We start from the raw sequence: 17,805 nt of genomic DNA on the forward strand, positions 1-17,805 counted from the left end.
GGTATGCTCTCTCAGGTGTTCTTGGAATATCACCCTTGAAAGAACGGGAGAACGCAAGTATGCAATTTGGAACACAGGCGATGTTTTAAAACTCTCTTTATTATTCAAATGCAATCACTTCCTTATTTACATGACAGGTCATGTGTATCAAGGCGAGACCCAGATGCAGACACAGGAGGCAGATGGTTGGAGTCTTACAATGTTTATTAATCCAAAGGGGTAGGCAAGTGAATGGACGTGGACAGGCAAAAATGTCAAAACCAGATCAGAGTCCAGGAGGTACAGAGTGGCAGACAGGCTCATGGTCAAGGCAGGCAGAATGGTCAGGTAGGCGGGTACAAAGTCCAGAAAGGCAAGGGTCAAAACCGGGAGGACTACTAAAAGGAGAATGCAAAAAGCAGGAGACGGGCCTCCCGGGTGGCACAGTGCTCTAAGGCACTGTGCCAACAGAGATTCTGGGTTTGAGTCCAGGCTCTGTCACAGCTGGCCACGTCTGGAAGGCCCATTGTAAAGGATCGTTTAAAACATGTGTTTTTTTATTTAAAAAAATAGCTAACTATATACCAAATGATGTGCCCTCACCTCCAAACACAATTTATCTTCTCCTTCAGCAGTTTGACTATCCGATATGGCCCTAGGAATATCAAAATCCTGCAGGATTCGGTTCTGCAGGATTCGTGCTGGGATTTACTTGGTCCTGCAGGAATTGCCATATCCTGCATGTATATCAAAATCCTGCAGGTTTCGGTCCTGCAGGATTCCTACAGGAATTGTCATGATTGTGCAGGATTTTCTTACATTTCTGCAGGACAAGTCCTACTCTTGCAGAATTCCTGCAGGAGCATCAGGGACTTTTTTTGTCAATCCTTCAGGATTCCTGCAGGACACTTGCACAACTCCTTCACAAAAGGTTGAATTCCTGTAGGACTTTTTTTATTAAGGGCCCTTTTGGAAGGTGGTATAATTTCCCCTAAAATGTTTTTTTTTAACTAATAGATCATGATAGATCACAGCCTGTTGTTTCCAATGGGAGCTAATCAATCATAGTGGGCAGAGCAAGCAAGGAGGTGAGCAGAGCCAAGCACGAGCTAGCGTGAGCCTATTGGAGTGTTCTAGCATGTATTTGCATATTTACGCAAGGAAACGCCTACTCTGTGATGTACAATAATGCAATTCGCCCTAGCACTCCTTCAAAACAAAGCAATTTTTTCAAGGCACAAACACCAGTGAATGGAGACAGCACCTGGTTTTGTTCTCTGCGGGCCAGCATTACCTGTTCACCAGCCCCAAGCACTACTGACTGGTGACTGGCCCCCAGCAAATATCCCGCACTGAGTTGTACTGCAGAATTAGAAACAATCTCCATGCAGGACCTGAGAAGCTTTATCTTGAGCCACCTCCAGGACCTACTCCACTGGCTTGCTCCTCAGCGATGCCACAGAGCAGCAGCAGTAGCAGCAGGGGTGTGAGAAGAAGTGAGAAAAGAGATGCAGACTTCAAGAAGAGGACATGGACCGAAAGACTGGGACCACAGTGAAATTAACAACTTTTTCTGGTGTTGTTCAGACATCTCAGGAGTCAGACATTAGATACTCATTTTATTCCTTAGACACTTGTTATTTACATGTCTGTTCATAAGACACTTTTACTATTGTTCCGAAATATTTATATTGCTCATAAATATTTGTGTCTACACTCTTGACATTTTATATTTTACCCTTTTGTTGTTTGCGTGTCTGTTCATAGCAGACACTGTTGTACTATTGTTCAGAAACATTTCTAATCAGAAAGATTTGTAACTACACTGACACTTAACTTTTATTTTGTAGACCCTTTTACATGTCTGTTCTCAGCAGACAATTTTGTAATATGGTTCAATTTCAGAAGCACGAATAAAGGTTTATTTGTTTGCTGAAAAAGCTCTGTTGGCATTTCTTCATCTCAATACAAGGTGTTTCAATGCATTATATTTCAACATCAAGTGCTGACAAATTACAGAAGATTGGTGTGCCTCAGACATTACAGGCTTTCTTCTACTTGTTGATTCAACCAGTGTGTGCCCAGTGGGATGTAGTATATATACAGTATGATAGCATGGGAGCTAGATCTGCACAAGGCTCTAGGCTTGATGTACATTCCTGGTAATACACTCCTGTCCCCAGTGGACCGACTCGTAGGCTACATAAAGCATCCTCCATTCAGGCTGCAAAGACACCATTTCCCTCCTTAACTAGCTTTAATGGTGAGAAGTCAGGGGAAAAAACTGGGAAAATATGCGTATACCAGCATTTTCTAATTTTCTGACAACTTAGGATGTTGCACACCAAGGCTGTCCACCTCCTTAAAAAAAGTACTATAAGAATTGATATTTTGAAATTCATAACATACCAAATGCATCTGTATTTTTGTATATATTTTTTTTAATCATAGGTTATTTATTTATGCAACAACACACTAACTCATCGTCACAAATTGTAAGTAAGCTCGTTACAATGCCCCCTAAAGACATGATTGACATTGGGAAAAGAGGGTGGGCAATCAGCTGATCATTAATGTTGATGATTGATGTACATCTGTTGGTCAGCTAACTTGATTTAATTTACTGTGCTTGAGTGGAAGAAGAAGAAGATGGCGGAAACTGAGATTTTGTTTGAAACTGCTAGTGTGTCGGGTGAAGCTAATAATACAGAAAGTGAGAATGAGTGGGTTACAGTGGCGAGGAAAAAGGGAAGCAAGAGAAGTAAAGCTGTGTTGGAAAATAGGCAACCATTAGACTCGTTTTTAATCGGAGTGAGGGTTTTGGATCAATCCTACTTGGGAAAACCGTTTAACGTCTCCAGGAAAATCTGGAATGTGTTGGAGGAAACTTGTGGAGTCGGTGAGAGTCACAAGAAGTGGTCTTATTTTAATGTTTTGTGTGTCTGCAGAAGAAGCGTGTTTTAAGACTCAAAAAGATATCGGAGTGGAATGTTTCCTGTATGGATTTTCGTAGTAGGGCGCCTATCAAGGGGGTTATTTCCGGGTTGGCGCAAAAAATAAAAGGCAGAGGATATAACTGAAGACATCGATGGAGTGGTTGGTGCATGTCGACTCTGTATGCTGGATGGAGAAAAGAAATTCACTTCATCCATGCTACTGTTCTTTGATGAAGAGCTTCTCCCTTCTCATATAAAGTTAGGATTCATGACGTACCCTGTAAGAGCTTTTGTGCATAAGCCTCTTCAGTGTCATAAATGTAAAATATTTGGTCATGTGTCAAGTGTGTGCAAAGGGAAGAGTATTGTATGCCAGATGAAGGGAAATACTGCAACTGTGGAGGTGAACATACGCCTGAATTCCTGGAGTGCCCTGTTAGGGTGAAGGAGAATGAGGTGGCAAGGGTAAGGAGTGTCTAGTGTGTCTCCTATCTGGAGGCGGTGAGAAGACTGGAAGGAACGAACGATTGGCGGGGAAGAAGCAATGGTAGCAGAGCCACCACAACCAGTGAAACTTTCTCATCAACTGAGGATAGTGAAATGCTATATGTTAAAAAGGTGGACTTTGTATTACTTATTGCAATGGTCATAAAGCGGAGAAGAAGTCTAAGAAAATTGAATCATTGTGAATGCCATTGAACATTTTTTGGGGTCTTCGTGATTTCACAGTCGAGGCCGTGCAAAAAATCCTGTTGGTGAATGTACCGCCATCACAGGCCCCTGAGCCAGTGTAGGGATGTATTTTGGAGTGGACTGTGATTGAAGAACTGGGATGGGTTTTCTTAGTTGACGTGTTTTATTTTGCAGATGTCGTTTTCCCCCTTCCCCGCAAAGATTTTTTGGTTTCTTATTCAATACCCTGTCCAGCTGGTGGTGGTAATGCACCATTAACATTGGACGCCAAACCGCCGTTAAACCCCATCAAAGAAGAAGGGTTGTGCTTGCTCGCTCACATTGCACGCTCCTAATGACCTAGCCTAATGTTCTGACATTGGATTGTTTAAAATTGGGTATTTTCATAAATACTTAAATGCATTTCTATCGTTCATTTGTGTCAACATATTTAGTCATAACAGTCTAGATTAAGCCAACCATGCACAACTCTATTGTTTGGTGGTACAGGTAGGACCTGTTAAGCAACTGATTGGACGGTAATGGCACCATCTTTTGGGGAACAAGTGGCCAATAAAAAGGACAGGACAAATATGTGTTCAGCCCCTTCCAATAAATCATGAGGAAATCATTCAATAACATTTAGGCTCTTCTTTCAAGGTAACAATACAGATCACCATAAAATATAGACCTTTACGGTGTCCATATAAGGACAGCCTCAGCCTCAGCAGGACTTGTTTCAATCTCAGCAGCAGTTGTGCTCTAATCAAGGGGCAAGGTTGTATTCCTCAGGAGTTTGTCGTTTCACCTTTTTAAAAAACATGCAGCCATTATTACAGTAACTTGTGTCTGGCAGCAGGGTTGGAAAGCCTTGTTTCCTGCCTTTGCCAGACGCCTCATGTAAGCCTTTTGGTCTAAAATGGCAGAGCTCCATGTCTTAGAACTCTCTGTCTTTTTCTCCCCATGTACTTGGCTCGGATTCTATTCAGGAAGGACAAGTTGGACCACAGAATATTTCCAATTAAGACATTTTCACCATGGGATTTCTGAGGGCTGTGCGACTGTAGGCTACTGCAGTCATGGAAAAGCTTACTGGAGAACAAATCATTTTCGTTTCATAAAGGGCTCCTTTTACATGTGATTTGGGAGGCTTACCAGTACATGGAAATAATAATTTAGGTGGGTCATGATTCCCCACATAGCCTTTTATAGTAAGCTCTTCATATGAGTCATTAAGCAACAGTTAAATGATGTTAAGTGAAACATACATTATTTTCAAACTGTATAGTATTGTAGCCTGCAAGTCATCCTTTCTATATTTACATTTACATTTTAGTCATTTAGCAGACGCTCTTATCCAGAGCGACTTACAGGAACATTTGGGGTTAAGTGACTTGCTCAAGGGCACATCAACAGATTTTTCACTTATATGGATTCACTTCGATGTACATCGCTGATCTATACACCCACATCGAACTGTGCTGCACACCAGGTATACTGGCTGACTGAGTGACTGCCAACAAAGAGAGTGTAGCTGTGCTAAGGGGATTTATCTCTGAAAGGCTGCATTAAGAGAATGAGGCTCATGATCTGTACCAGGCTCTGTAAGTGTCTGTGAAAGGTAGGAGTCCTGGAGCTGAGGGGAGGGGTGCATGAATTTCACTTTAGCTTTGAGAAATGTACCTTACCATGGATTGTAAGGCAATGTGTACACTGCACCACCTACAGCAGTGATGGGCTCTTACCCCGAGTCTGACTCGTTTTGTAGTACTGCATGTGTTACAGAGTGCTTTCTGTTCTGCCCTGAGCGGGGATCGAACTATTGCTCAAGCGCAGCCTGGACTTGAAATGAGTATATGAGGAAACTGTTGGTGATGATATTATTTTGGTACATTTCTTTCACTTCTCTGTGGTAACTCAGAGACGGAGTGTTTTGATGACCAGACACGAGGTCAGCTCGTAATATGACCTGGTAAAATAAGGGTTAAATAAATAAAAAAGTCACCTCAGAACTCCTGACCAGGTTACTTTTAGATTATCTCTCCCACAGCTTTGAAATGCATACATTCGGTGTAGGGTGAAGTTGCCCCTAGATGCGGAACTTTGGTAAGTTTCGTATTTTCCCCACTAATGGTTAAAAGTCCAATGCAGCCGTTTAATTTCTGGGTAACCATTTCTGGTTAACAATTAAGTACATTACTGTGATTGTTTTCAATTATAATGGTAATTAAAAAAAAAAAAAAAAAATAAATAAACAGAAATAGCTTCTTAGCAAAGAGCAATTTCTCAAGCAAGAATGTTGCTAGGAGTGGTCTGGGAGTGGTCTAAGAGGGGAGGGGAAAACTGAAATCTGTTATTGGCAACGAGGTTTATTGGCGACCATTGGCGACCATTTCTTAGTGGTCTATTAACTAATTTACAGCCTGGTGATATCACAAGGTAGGCCACAGCTCCATCCCACCAAACAGGCTGAAATTTCAGGTGGTCTTTTCAAACAGCTCTAACACTAAAAGGGCATTATCAAGGGCATTATTTTAACATTAATATTCCAACCTCATAGTGTGGAAAGACTGTGCGTATATATATATATATATATATATATATATATATATATATATATATATATATATATATATATATATATATATATACACATACAGTGCCTTGCAAAAGTATTCATCCCCCTTGGCTTTTCCTATTTTGTTGCATAACAACCTGTAATTTAATTGGATTTTTATTTGGATTTCATGTAATGAACATACACAAAATAGTCCAAATTGGTGAAGTGAAATAAAAAAACTTACTTGTTCAAAAAATTCAAAAATATAAATAACGGAAAAGTGGTGCCCGTAAATAAGATCTGGTGCAACCAATTACCTTCAGAAGTCACATAATTAGTTAGATTGCACACAGGTGAACTTTATTTAAGTGTCACATGATCTCAGTATATATACACCTGTTCTGAAAGGCCCCAGAGTCTGCAACACCACTAAGCAAGCGCCACCACCAAGCAACTGGCACCATGAAGACCAAGGAGCTCTCCAAACAGGTCAGGGACAAAGTTGTGGAGAAGTACAGATCAGGGTTGGGTTATAAAAAAAATATCTGAAACTTTGAACATCCCACGGAGCACCATTAAATCCATTATTCAAAATTGGAAAGAATATGGCACCACAACAAAACCTTCCAAGAGAGGGCCGCCCACCAAAACTCATGGACCAGGCAAAGAGGGCATTAATCAGAGAGGCAACAAAGAGACCAAAGATAACCCTGAAGGAGGTGCAAAGCGCCACAGCAGAAATTGGAGTATCTGTCTGTAGGACGACTTTAAGCCGTACACTCCAGAGAGCTGGGCTTTATGGAAGAGTGGCCAGAAAAAAGCCATTGCTTAAAGAAAAAAATAAGCAAACATGTTTGGTGTTCACCAAAAGGCATGTGGGAGACTCCCCAAACATATAGAAGAAGGTACTCTGTTCAGATGAGACTAAAATTGAGCTTTTTGGCCATCAAGGAAAACGCTATGTCTAGCGCAAACCCAACACCTCTAATCACACCGGGAACATCATCCCCACCGTGAAGCATGGTGGTGGCAGCATCATGCTGTGGGGATGTTTTTCATCGGCAGGGACTGGGAAACTGCTCAGAATTGAAGGAATGATGGATGGCGCTAAATACAGGGAATTTCTTGAGGGAAAAATGTTTCAGTCTTCCAGTGATTTGAGACTGGGATAGAGGTTCACCTTTCAGCAGGATAATGACCCTAATCATACTGCTAAAGCAACACTGGAGTGGTTTAAGGGGAAACATTTAAATGTCTTGGAATGGCCTAGTCAAAGCCCAGACCTCAATCCAATTGAGAATCTGTGGTATAACTTAAAGATTGCTGTACACCAGCGGAACCCATCATCTTCATGGAGCTGGAGCAGTTTTGCCTTGAAGAATGGGCAAAAGTCCCAGTGGCTAGATGTGCCAAGCTTATAGAGACAAACCCCAAGAGACTTACAGCTGTAATTTCTGCAAAAGGTGGCTCTACAAAGTATGGACTTTGGGGGGTGAAAAGTTATGCACGCTCAAGTTTTCTGTTTGTCTTATATCTTGTTTGTTTCGCAATAAAACATATTTTATTTTGCATCTTCAAAGTGGTAGGCATGTTGTGTAAATCAAATGATACAAACCCCCCAAAAATTATTTAAATTCCAGGTTGTAAGGCAACAAAATAGGAAAAATGCCAAGGGGGGTGAATACTTTCGCAAGTCACTGTATGTATGTATGTATGTATGTATATGTATGTATATATATATATATATATATATATATATATAAATAACACAGGTAAATCACGTTCAGGATTGGTGGAGGGAAAGCTGATCCTAGATCTGTACCTAGGGGAGACTTCACCCTAGAGGCATGTTATTTATAGTACTGGGATGAGTGCCCCAAAAAACTGAAATATCATCTTTAGTATTAATATCTGGATGTAAGATCATTTTAGTGCTAAAGGGGATTTGTATACGTTTTTGGGAAACTCACCCCTGTACGGTAGCCTAGTGGTTAAGAGTGTTGGGCCAGTAACCTCAAGGGCCGACTAGGTGAATAAATCTGCCGATGTGCCCTTAAGTAAGGCTCTTAACTTGTTTGGGATAGGGGGCAGTATTTTCACGTCCGGATAAAAAACGTACCCGATTTAATCTGGTTACTACTCCTGCCCAGAAACTAGAATATAAATATAATTAGTAGATTTGGATAGAAAACACTCTAAAGTTTCTAAAACTGTTTGAATGCTGTCTGTGAGTATAACAGAACTCATATGGCAGGCCAAAACCTGAGAAGATTCCATACAGGAAGTCCCCTGTCTGACAATTTGTTCTCCTTCTAGGGCATCTATATCAAAAATACAGCATCTCTGCTGTAACGTGACATTTTCTAAGGCTTCCATTGGCTCTCAGAAGGCGCCAGAAAGTGGAATGACGTCTCTGCAGTCTCTGGGCGAAAAACAGCAGGAGTTTTTGTGAGTGGTCAGGCAGGGAACAATGACACTGGAGTGCGTGTGCACGAGACAACTCCATGTTTTTCTTTCAGTCTATGAATGAATATAATGTCGCCCGGTTGGAATATTATCCCAATTTTACGAGAAAAATTGCATAAAAATAGATTTTAAACAGCGTTTGACATGTTTCGAAGTACGGTAATGGAATATTTAGAATTTTTTTGTCACGAAATGCGCCGCGCGTCACCCTTCGGATAGTGACCTCAACGCATGAACAAAATGGAGATATTTCAATATAACTATGGATTATTTCAAACCAAAACGACATTTGTTGTTGAAGTAGAAGTCCTGGGAGTGCATTCTGACGAAGAACAGGAACGGTAATCCAATTTTTCTTATAGTAATTCTGAGTTTAGTGAGCACCAAACTTGGTGGGTGTCAAATTAGCTAGCCTGTGATGGCTGAGCTATCTACTCAGAATATTGCAAAATGAGCTTTCGCCGAAAAGCTATTTTAAAATCTGACACCGCGATTGCATAAAGGAGTTCTGTATCTATAATTCTTAAAATAATTGTTATGTTTTTTGTAAACGTTTATCGTGAGTAATTTAGTAAATTCACCGGAAGTTTGCGGTGGGTATGCTTGTTCTGAACATCACATGCTAATGAAAAAGCAGTTTAAATATGAACTTGATTGAACAAAACATGCATGTACTGTATAACATAATGTCCTAGGAGTGTCATCTGATGAAGATCATCAAAGGTTAGTGCTGCATTTAGCTGTGGTTTTGGTTTTTGTGACATACATGCTTGCTTTGAAAATGGCTGTGTGATTATTTGTGGCAGGGTACTCTCCTGACATAATCTAATGTTTTGCTTTCGCTGTAAAGCCTTTTTGAAATCGGACAATGTGGTTAGATTAACGAGAGTCTTGTCTTTAAAATGGTGTAAAATAGTCATATGTTTGAGAAATTGAAGTTATAGCATTTTTAAGGTATTTGTATTTCGCGCCACGCTATACTATTGGATATTGGTGAGGCGTTCCCTAATTGCTCATGTAAATCGCTCTGGATAAGAGTGTCTGCTAAATGACTAAAATGTAAAAGTACACTTCTCCAACATGCAGTCACTTATACATAGAAGGGCTACATATCCGAAACACATCCAAACACATCCAAAATAAGCATCAGTTAGTTCTAAATATATTCCCCCATAAAACATTAGAAATTGGACAGACAGTATTTAGGCCATAAAGCTGATTGAGATCAGATTATGTTTTCTAATACCAGGAGTGACTTCACTCAGTAGCCTACCTAGACTCAGCAAAAAAAGAAACATCCCTTTTTCAGGACCCTGTCTTTCAAAGATAATTCGTAAAAATCCAAATAACTTCACAGATCTTCATTGTAAAGTGTTAAACACTGTTTACCATGAACCATAAACAATTAATGAACATGCACCTTTGGAACGGTCATTAAGCCACTAACAGCTTACAGACGGTAGGCAATTAACCTCACAGTTATGAAAACTTAGGACACTAAAGAGGCCTTTCTACTGACTCTGAAAGACACCAAAAGAAAGATGCCCTGGGTCCCTACTCATCTGCATGAACATGCCTTAGGCATGCTGCAAGGAGGCATGAAGACTGCAGATGTGGCCAGGGCAATAAATTGCAATGTCTGTACTGTGAGATGCCTAAGACAGCGCTACAGGGAGACAGGACGGACAGCTGATCGTCCTCGCAGTGGCAGACCATGTGTAACAACACCTGCACAGGATCGGTACATCCGAACATCACACCTGCGTGACAGGTACAGGATGGCCGAGTTACACCAGGAACGCACAATCCTTCCATCAGTGTTCAGACTGTCTGCAATAGGCTGAGAGAGGCTGGACAGAGGGCTTGTAGGCCTGTTGTAAGGCAGGTCCTCACCAGACATCACTGGCAACAACGTCGCCTATGGGGACAAACTCACCGTCGCTGGACCAGACAGAACTGGCAAAAAGTGCTCTTCACTGACGAGTCGCGGTTTTGTCTCACCAGGGGTGATGGTTAGATTTGCATTTATTGTTGAAGGAATGAGCGTTACGCCGAGGCCAGTACTCTGGAGCGGAATCGATTTGGAGGTGGAGGGTCTGTCATGGTCTGGGGCGGTGTGTCACAGCATCATCGGACCGAGCTTGTTGTCATTGCAGGCAATCTCAACGCTGTGCGTTACAGGGAAGACATCCTCCTCCCTCATGTGGTACCCTTCCTGCAGGCTCATCCTGACATGACCCTCCAGCATGACAATGCCACCAGCCATACTGCTCGTTCTGTGCGTGATTTCCTGCAAGACAGGAATGTCAGTGTTCTGCCATGGGCAGCGAAGAGCCCGGATCTCAATACCATTGAGCATGTCTGGGACCTGTTGGATCGGAGGGTGAGGGCTAGGGCCATTCCCCTCAGAAATGTCCGGGAACTTGCAGGTACCTTGGTGGAAGAGTGGGGTAATATCTCACAGCAACAACTGGCAAATCTGGTGCAGTCCATGAGGAGGAGATGCACTGCAGTACTTAATGCAGCTGGTGGCCACACCAGATACTGACTGTTACTTTTGATTTTGACCCCCCCCTCTTTGTTCAGGGACACATTATTCCATTTCTCTTAGTCACATGTCTGTGAAACTTGTTCAGTTTATCTCTCAGTTGTTGAATCTTGTTATGTTCATACAAATATTGACACATGTTAGGTTTTGCAGTTGACAGTGAGAGGACGTTTCTTTTTTTGCGGGGTTTATAATCGGATCTAGGCCTCATCAATGTTGCTGCCCAGGCCAACGCTTGGTGCCAAGATGCCTGCCTGCCTGCCCGTTTAACCCAAAGACACTATCGTTCCCTGCTAATGAGTGAGCACTTCTTCTTTTCTTCCTCCTCGCTCCTTTTTCTTTTTCTCGTCGCTTTGTAAATCACTTCTCTTTTCTAGTACTTAAATCATCCCACGATGGTTATGACGCAACAGTCACAGTCGCTCCGTCGGCCACCCTAATTGCTGTGTTCCACAACTCAGGTAAAAGGAAGAAGACACGGATGGATCAGTGAGGTTATAGGTCAGACACCCTCTGTCTTTATTTTTGCTTCACCTCTTCCTCTTTGTCTCTCACGTCCTGTATCATAACGCTGGCCTTTCTCTCTCTCTCTCCTTTCTTTCTCTCCATCCCCTGTAACCTATTTGCTCTCTCTCCTTTTCTCTGACATCAGGGAGATCAGTGACTCATTCCATTAACTTCTGCTCGGGGCTGGAGTTAATCTGAGGAGTCTTTGAAATTAATAAATAAAATGTGACGAAATTAAATTACATCTAAAAAAAGAAATCCCTGTAATTCCCAAACTCTATACGCCTGCTCCTCAGGGTGGCCTTCAGGGGGTTTCCATGAGTGTCCCAACTTCTGACACCATCAGCAGTAAAAAAAAATATTTGAGGTTTCCACAACACTAAGACCTACTGGTTTTGAGGCCAAGCAGTAAGTGTTAATTTTCCAGAGTCTGTTTATTGTTTGGAATGGGTTGTACTTGGTGAGTGTCTGCACTGCATTTCGCCTTGCTTGGCTCCTTAATTAAAGGAGAACAGGAGCTTGAGTCCCAAATAGCACCCTATACTCTATATAGTGGCAGCAATGTCGTGATGGTGTGCTCCAGGGGCCGGAGGCTCTGGCCAAAAGTAGTGCACTATGTAGGGAACAGGGTGCCACTTGGGATGCGGGATCACAGCAACAGCAGCCACCGTAAAACATGCTAACGATGGTTAGCCACAAACGAGAACAAGGTCAGCTCTGTCTTTTTCTTTCCATTTTACTGTTGCCTGCCCACTATTAGCTTTTCTGCCTTACTACAGGGAATATTCACCAAGTTGGGGAGTCTATCATTTCGGCTCATTTGACTGGAGATGGAAACTTCAGACGCATTGTGGTTCACTTGGGAAAAGCCCCTATCTGTGAGTGGTGTTACATTGACGAAACAAAACACACATATTCTATTGACTTCATTGTCTTCGAGCGGCAAAAAAAATCTGTATAATCTTGTTAGATAAGTTCTGTCAGGAAACAATTCCTGACTACATAGGAAGTAATTCTCAATGATGGTATCCTTATTCCATTGGACAACAATAGGTCTACTGAATTAGCTGCACATAGTGTCTTATTACATTTACATTTTAGTCATTTAGCAGACGCTCTTATCCAGAGCGACTTACAGTAGTGAATGCATACATTTCATTTCATAATAATTTTTTTGTTCTGTACTGGCCCCCCGTGGGAATCGAACCCACAACCCTGGCGTTGCAAACACCATGCTCTACCAACTGAGCTACAGGGAAGGCTAGTTATTGATCTAGTTTGATTGATATTTGATCAGGAATCTAATTTAATGTCTAATAAAAGCACAGCTAAATAAACTGTCCTGTAAGAACCATTACCCCGCCACTCAATCACTCTGCCAGGCCTCATTTGTGGGACCCTCTGAAAAAACAGCGAATGGTAGACCACTGCAAATCTCAAAATCACGTTAATTAAGGCATGGCTGAAGATACTGTATGTAACGTCTGCTTCCAACTCACACTCTCAAACACATAGATCCCTTGAACGCAGCTCACTCTCCAGATCCCAATCACCTGAATTCTGATCACCTGTTCAGACACCTGTATGTCATTTACACACACTATTTAGTTCAGTTCTTTGCACCCCATCATTGTGAAGTATTTTTAAAAGTTTTTTGTCCACATTCTATTCTGAGCTCTGTTTATTTCCACAATTGTCCTCCCGTGTATCGTAGTTTTGGCCCTCCTCACTAGCGATGCCTTTTTGCCTATTCCCTGCCTGTAATTTTGCCTATCAGATTTCCTGTCATCAATCTCTTGCCTGATCTCTACGTTATTAGCCTTTTCCCTGCCTGTACTGTTACCTTTTTGGAGTCCCTGTGTATGACCTTCTACCTGCCCCTGGACCCAGCTACTTGCCGCCTCCTGTGGTCCTTTGCTAATTAACACCTGCTGCGCCCTGCGCTTGAAACCAGCTCTGTCTCCCATTGAATTCATTACAATCGACTTATTTGTGTTTTATTTAGAGAGTTAATCAAGCAGTGAGGGACAATGGGAGAATGCAGCGGACCATCATAGCCGTGTCAATATTTAGGGCACGCTGAAATGGATTGTTATGCACATCACAAAAAGCGATTCACATTTGAACCTTTACGATCCACTGTTTACTGACTGAAACCTGGCCAAGAGCTCTCATTTTATATTCCTTGTGCTGTCTTGTAGACTGAGACAGTGGGAGCTCCAATCAAAAGCAGCCCTGTAGCGTTCTCTTTCTAATGCTTTCTTCGGTTCATATCATAGTAGTTTCTGCAGCGACGACCTGCAGAGTCTTACCGGGACCTTTAGAGGTGAACAAAGGTCAAAGGACACCCCGTGGGCAGATAAGCATCTACACATACGGCATACTGATACTACAAGGTGGCGTCCCAAATGGAACCCTATTCCCCTATGGTTCCTGGTCAAATGTACTGTACTACAGTATATGGAATAGGGTGCCAATGGGGATGTAACCCTAGATATGAAGGACATGCCAGAATATGACATTATTCTGGACAGAAATTAAAGAAGATATCCAGAAAATCTTTGGGTTTATGCTGTTATTGGACCCTCTTCACTGTGTCTTAGGCTCACAGTTGAAGATGAGGGACAATGTGTACAAAAGCAGGTTGGAGTTGTGAGAGAACCAACTCTGGGAGGAGCAACTCCGAACATAGTGAAAACAGTTAGAGAAGGACATGGTGTTTGCCTGTAATGTACTGAGTGGCAACAGGTCTGCAGCCCATAGGGGAAAGAACACCCAACATGTGTCTCTCTGAAGGTTGTTGGCTCAAGTCCTTTTTCCCATACTCCTCCTGTATATTTTCATGTTTATTGGATAGAGATAGAGGTGAAAGATAGGAGAGTGTACTGTATTTTAAACTATGCTGGTAGCGGAACATTGTACATGTGTTCCAGAGGCAGACCATCACCCCAGATCACCCTCAAGCCATTTATACAGTTATACTAATGCAGCAATGGTAAACCCAATTATGTTCTGCTTCATTTTGCTAAGAGGTACAACACAGCCAAGTTTAATTTCTAATCCGCTTCTGGGGTTAGAAATCAGTTCCATTACAGGCGTGTCTCTGAGCAAGGGCATAAATAAAACAATGACCTTTTAGTTTCACTCCATTGCTAACATAATTGGAACAACAATAGCCCCATTTGACAAAAGTCTGACTAGTGTTCCTTTATAAAGAGATGACAACAAGCGGACAATGGCTTTGCATGCTGCCCTTGCTGCAGCATGGTTCCAGAAGCACTCCTCTCTCCTATTCAGCACAGTAATGAATAACCACGCTTCCAGAAGCTGACGGACTGACTGACTGACTGACTGACTGACAAAGGCAGAGAGAGAAAGGCAACAACAACAAAAAGGCAGAGAGAGAAAGGAGGTTGGAGAAAATGCCAGATGGCTGCACATTCCCAGTCAGCTGAGTATCATGTGAGGGGTAGGTGAAGAGGGGGTAGGGGGAGGCGGGGTGAGAGGGCTGTGTTGTTTTGTTTGTCAAATGTCAGTGGGCCGAAACAAATGCAAACATCAACCAACAGCGACATCTGAGAAAGGGCTGAGCTGGTGTTTTTTTGTAATTGTGAAGGAGAGAGAGAGAGAGAGAGAGAGAGAGAGAGAGAGAGAGAGAGAGAGAGAGAGAGAGAGAGAGAGAGAGAGAGAGAGAGAGAGAGAGAGAGAGAGAGAGAGAGAGAGAGAGAGAGAGAGAGAGAGAGAGAGAGAGAGAGAGAGAGAGAGAGAGAGAGAGAGAGAGAGAGAGAGAGAGAGAGAGAGAGAGAGAGAGAGAGAGAGAGAGAGAGAGAGAGAGAGAGAGAGAGAGAGAGAGAGAGAGAGAGAGAGAGAGAGAGAGAGAGAGAGATAGAGAGAGAGAGAGAGAGAGAGAGAGAGAGAGAGAGAGCTAGAGAGAGAGAGAGAGAGAGGGCTAGAGAGAGAGAGAGAGGGCTAGAGAGAGAGAGAGAGGGCTAGAGAGAGAGAGAGAGAGAGAGGGCTAGAGAGAGAGAGGAGAGCTAGAGAGAGAGAGAGGGCTAGAAGAGAGAGAGAGAGGGATAGAGAGGCTAGAGAGGATAAGAGGAGGGCTAGAGAGAGAGAGAGAGAGAGAGGGCTAAGAGAGAGAGGAGAGAGTGCTAGAAGAGAGAGAGCTAGAGAGAGAGAGCGGAATAGAGGGCTTAGAGAGAGAGAAGATGCTAGAGGTGCTAAAGAGAGAGGATGCTGCGCTAGAGAGCTAGAGAGAGAGAGAGATAAAGAGAGAAAGAGAGGTGCCCTTGAGGTTATTGGCTTGGCAGTACCTGAATGGAATGTCGGCAATCTACAGTTGAGCATGAATGGAAATACAGTCAAGAGGGACAGAAAGGCAGGCACACGGACACACAGACAGTCAGACTGAATTACACTTTGAACTCAGCGGAGGCCGATCAATAGACCTTTTTAAATACAACAGGATGAGAGGATGACAAATACAACACAAATGTGTGTAGCAACAGCACTGGTAAACAAAACAACAGTAAAGCAGTGCCAGTGCCTTTGACACCATAACCTATCACTGGTCAGGGGGCATTTTCCATCCTAAAACTAAGCCAATGGCACCCTATTCCCTACACTGTAAAAATCCAACTTAAAGTCCAAATAGCTTAAATATCCAAGTTGGCTGGATTTGAAATTGGGATATTGTGACATGGAATACTCTACTAACAAAATGAGTTTTCCTCAATGGGAGTTGAATTTTGAAAAACAATGATGTGTGGACTTAAATATTGAAGTGTGCTGTTACAATGTAAATAGCTGAGAGACCAGTTTACAATTAAACACATATTTCTGAGGCGAAAATATGATGCATTAAACTAGATATAGCAAAAAGGTAAGAGGATTTGCTCTTTCCATTAGCGAGATTGTTGGGCTGTGGAAAGTCAGGACAGGTTTAAAAATGAAAAACACTGTCTAGACTAATAATTGGATCATCACTGAAACTGGAGACGAGTCAAAACATCAAAATACATAATTTTCATAGTTGAGAAAGCATGTTTATTATAGTTCATCCAACTTAAAATGTATAGTTCAGTTGATGATATCTTTAAATATTTAAGATGAGAGGACTTTAAATTTAAAAAATGTAGTCACTTAAAAAAATCAAGGCAACCAGCTGCAACACAATTTTTTGTTTACTGAACTTCGGCAAATGTCTTGAGACAACTTAGGAATGTATGATAGTAGAATGTTCCTGCCCCTAACTTGAGTAAACAAAAAAATGTGTTGCAGTTGGTTGCCTTTTAAGTTGACTCAACTTTTACATGTATTTTTTTACAGTGTACATCGTGCACTACTTTTTACCGGAGCCCTATGCCGTTTGGAATGCACACTATATCATGCAGAACAGCTGAATACTGTGTGTCAATTTACAACAATACACAGTAAACAGTCTAGAAGGGTGGATCACTGACCTAAATGTCAATGCTATCTCTGCTATCTACTGATATCTCTGTGATTTCCAGCCAGAATGCCCTAGTACTGTGAAATTGGCAGAGATTGTGGTAATTTGTTATGAATTGGGTGGAGACATAATTTTCAAGATTGGAAAGGAGTCAGAAATTGTGCAAAGGTTTCAAACCGCCAATTTCCCTTCCCTGTACCAAAACCCACGCATACTTCATATAAAGTAAAAGCAAACAATTCAAGACTAAAGCACATGAAGCTAAACACCTGCCACCAACTGAAGTGATCTTATATTTGATTCCTACAGTATATGTCTGTTTTTAAAAGCTAAGTCATCCTTGCCTGCTTGCCAACTTATTCCAGTCAGAATTGTTTTTGTCATGCTGTCAGATGTTAGACATGATATTGTAATTTAGTATGTATCTGGACTCGGCTGGACTCATACAGCAAAGCCAATGACAGCAGATATTAAGCTAAATTAAATATAGTAAGAAAACAGAGAAATTGTTGGTCGGAGTACAGAACCACAGTTCCAAGAGCATAACGAGACAGAGAGAAAGAGAAGGCAAGATGGCCAAATCAAATTATTTTAGTCACATACAGTTGAAGTCAGAAGTTTATATACACTTAGGTTGGAGTCATTAAAACTCGTTTTTCAACCACTCCACAAATTTCTTGTTAAC

This window comes from Salmo trutta, chromosome 2, assembly GCF_901001165.1.
Source record: "Salmo trutta chromosome 2, fSalTru1.1, whole genome shotgun sequence".
Taxonomy (NCBI): domain Eukaryota; kingdom Metazoa; phylum Chordata; class Actinopteri; order Salmoniformes; family Salmonidae; genus Salmo; species Salmo trutta.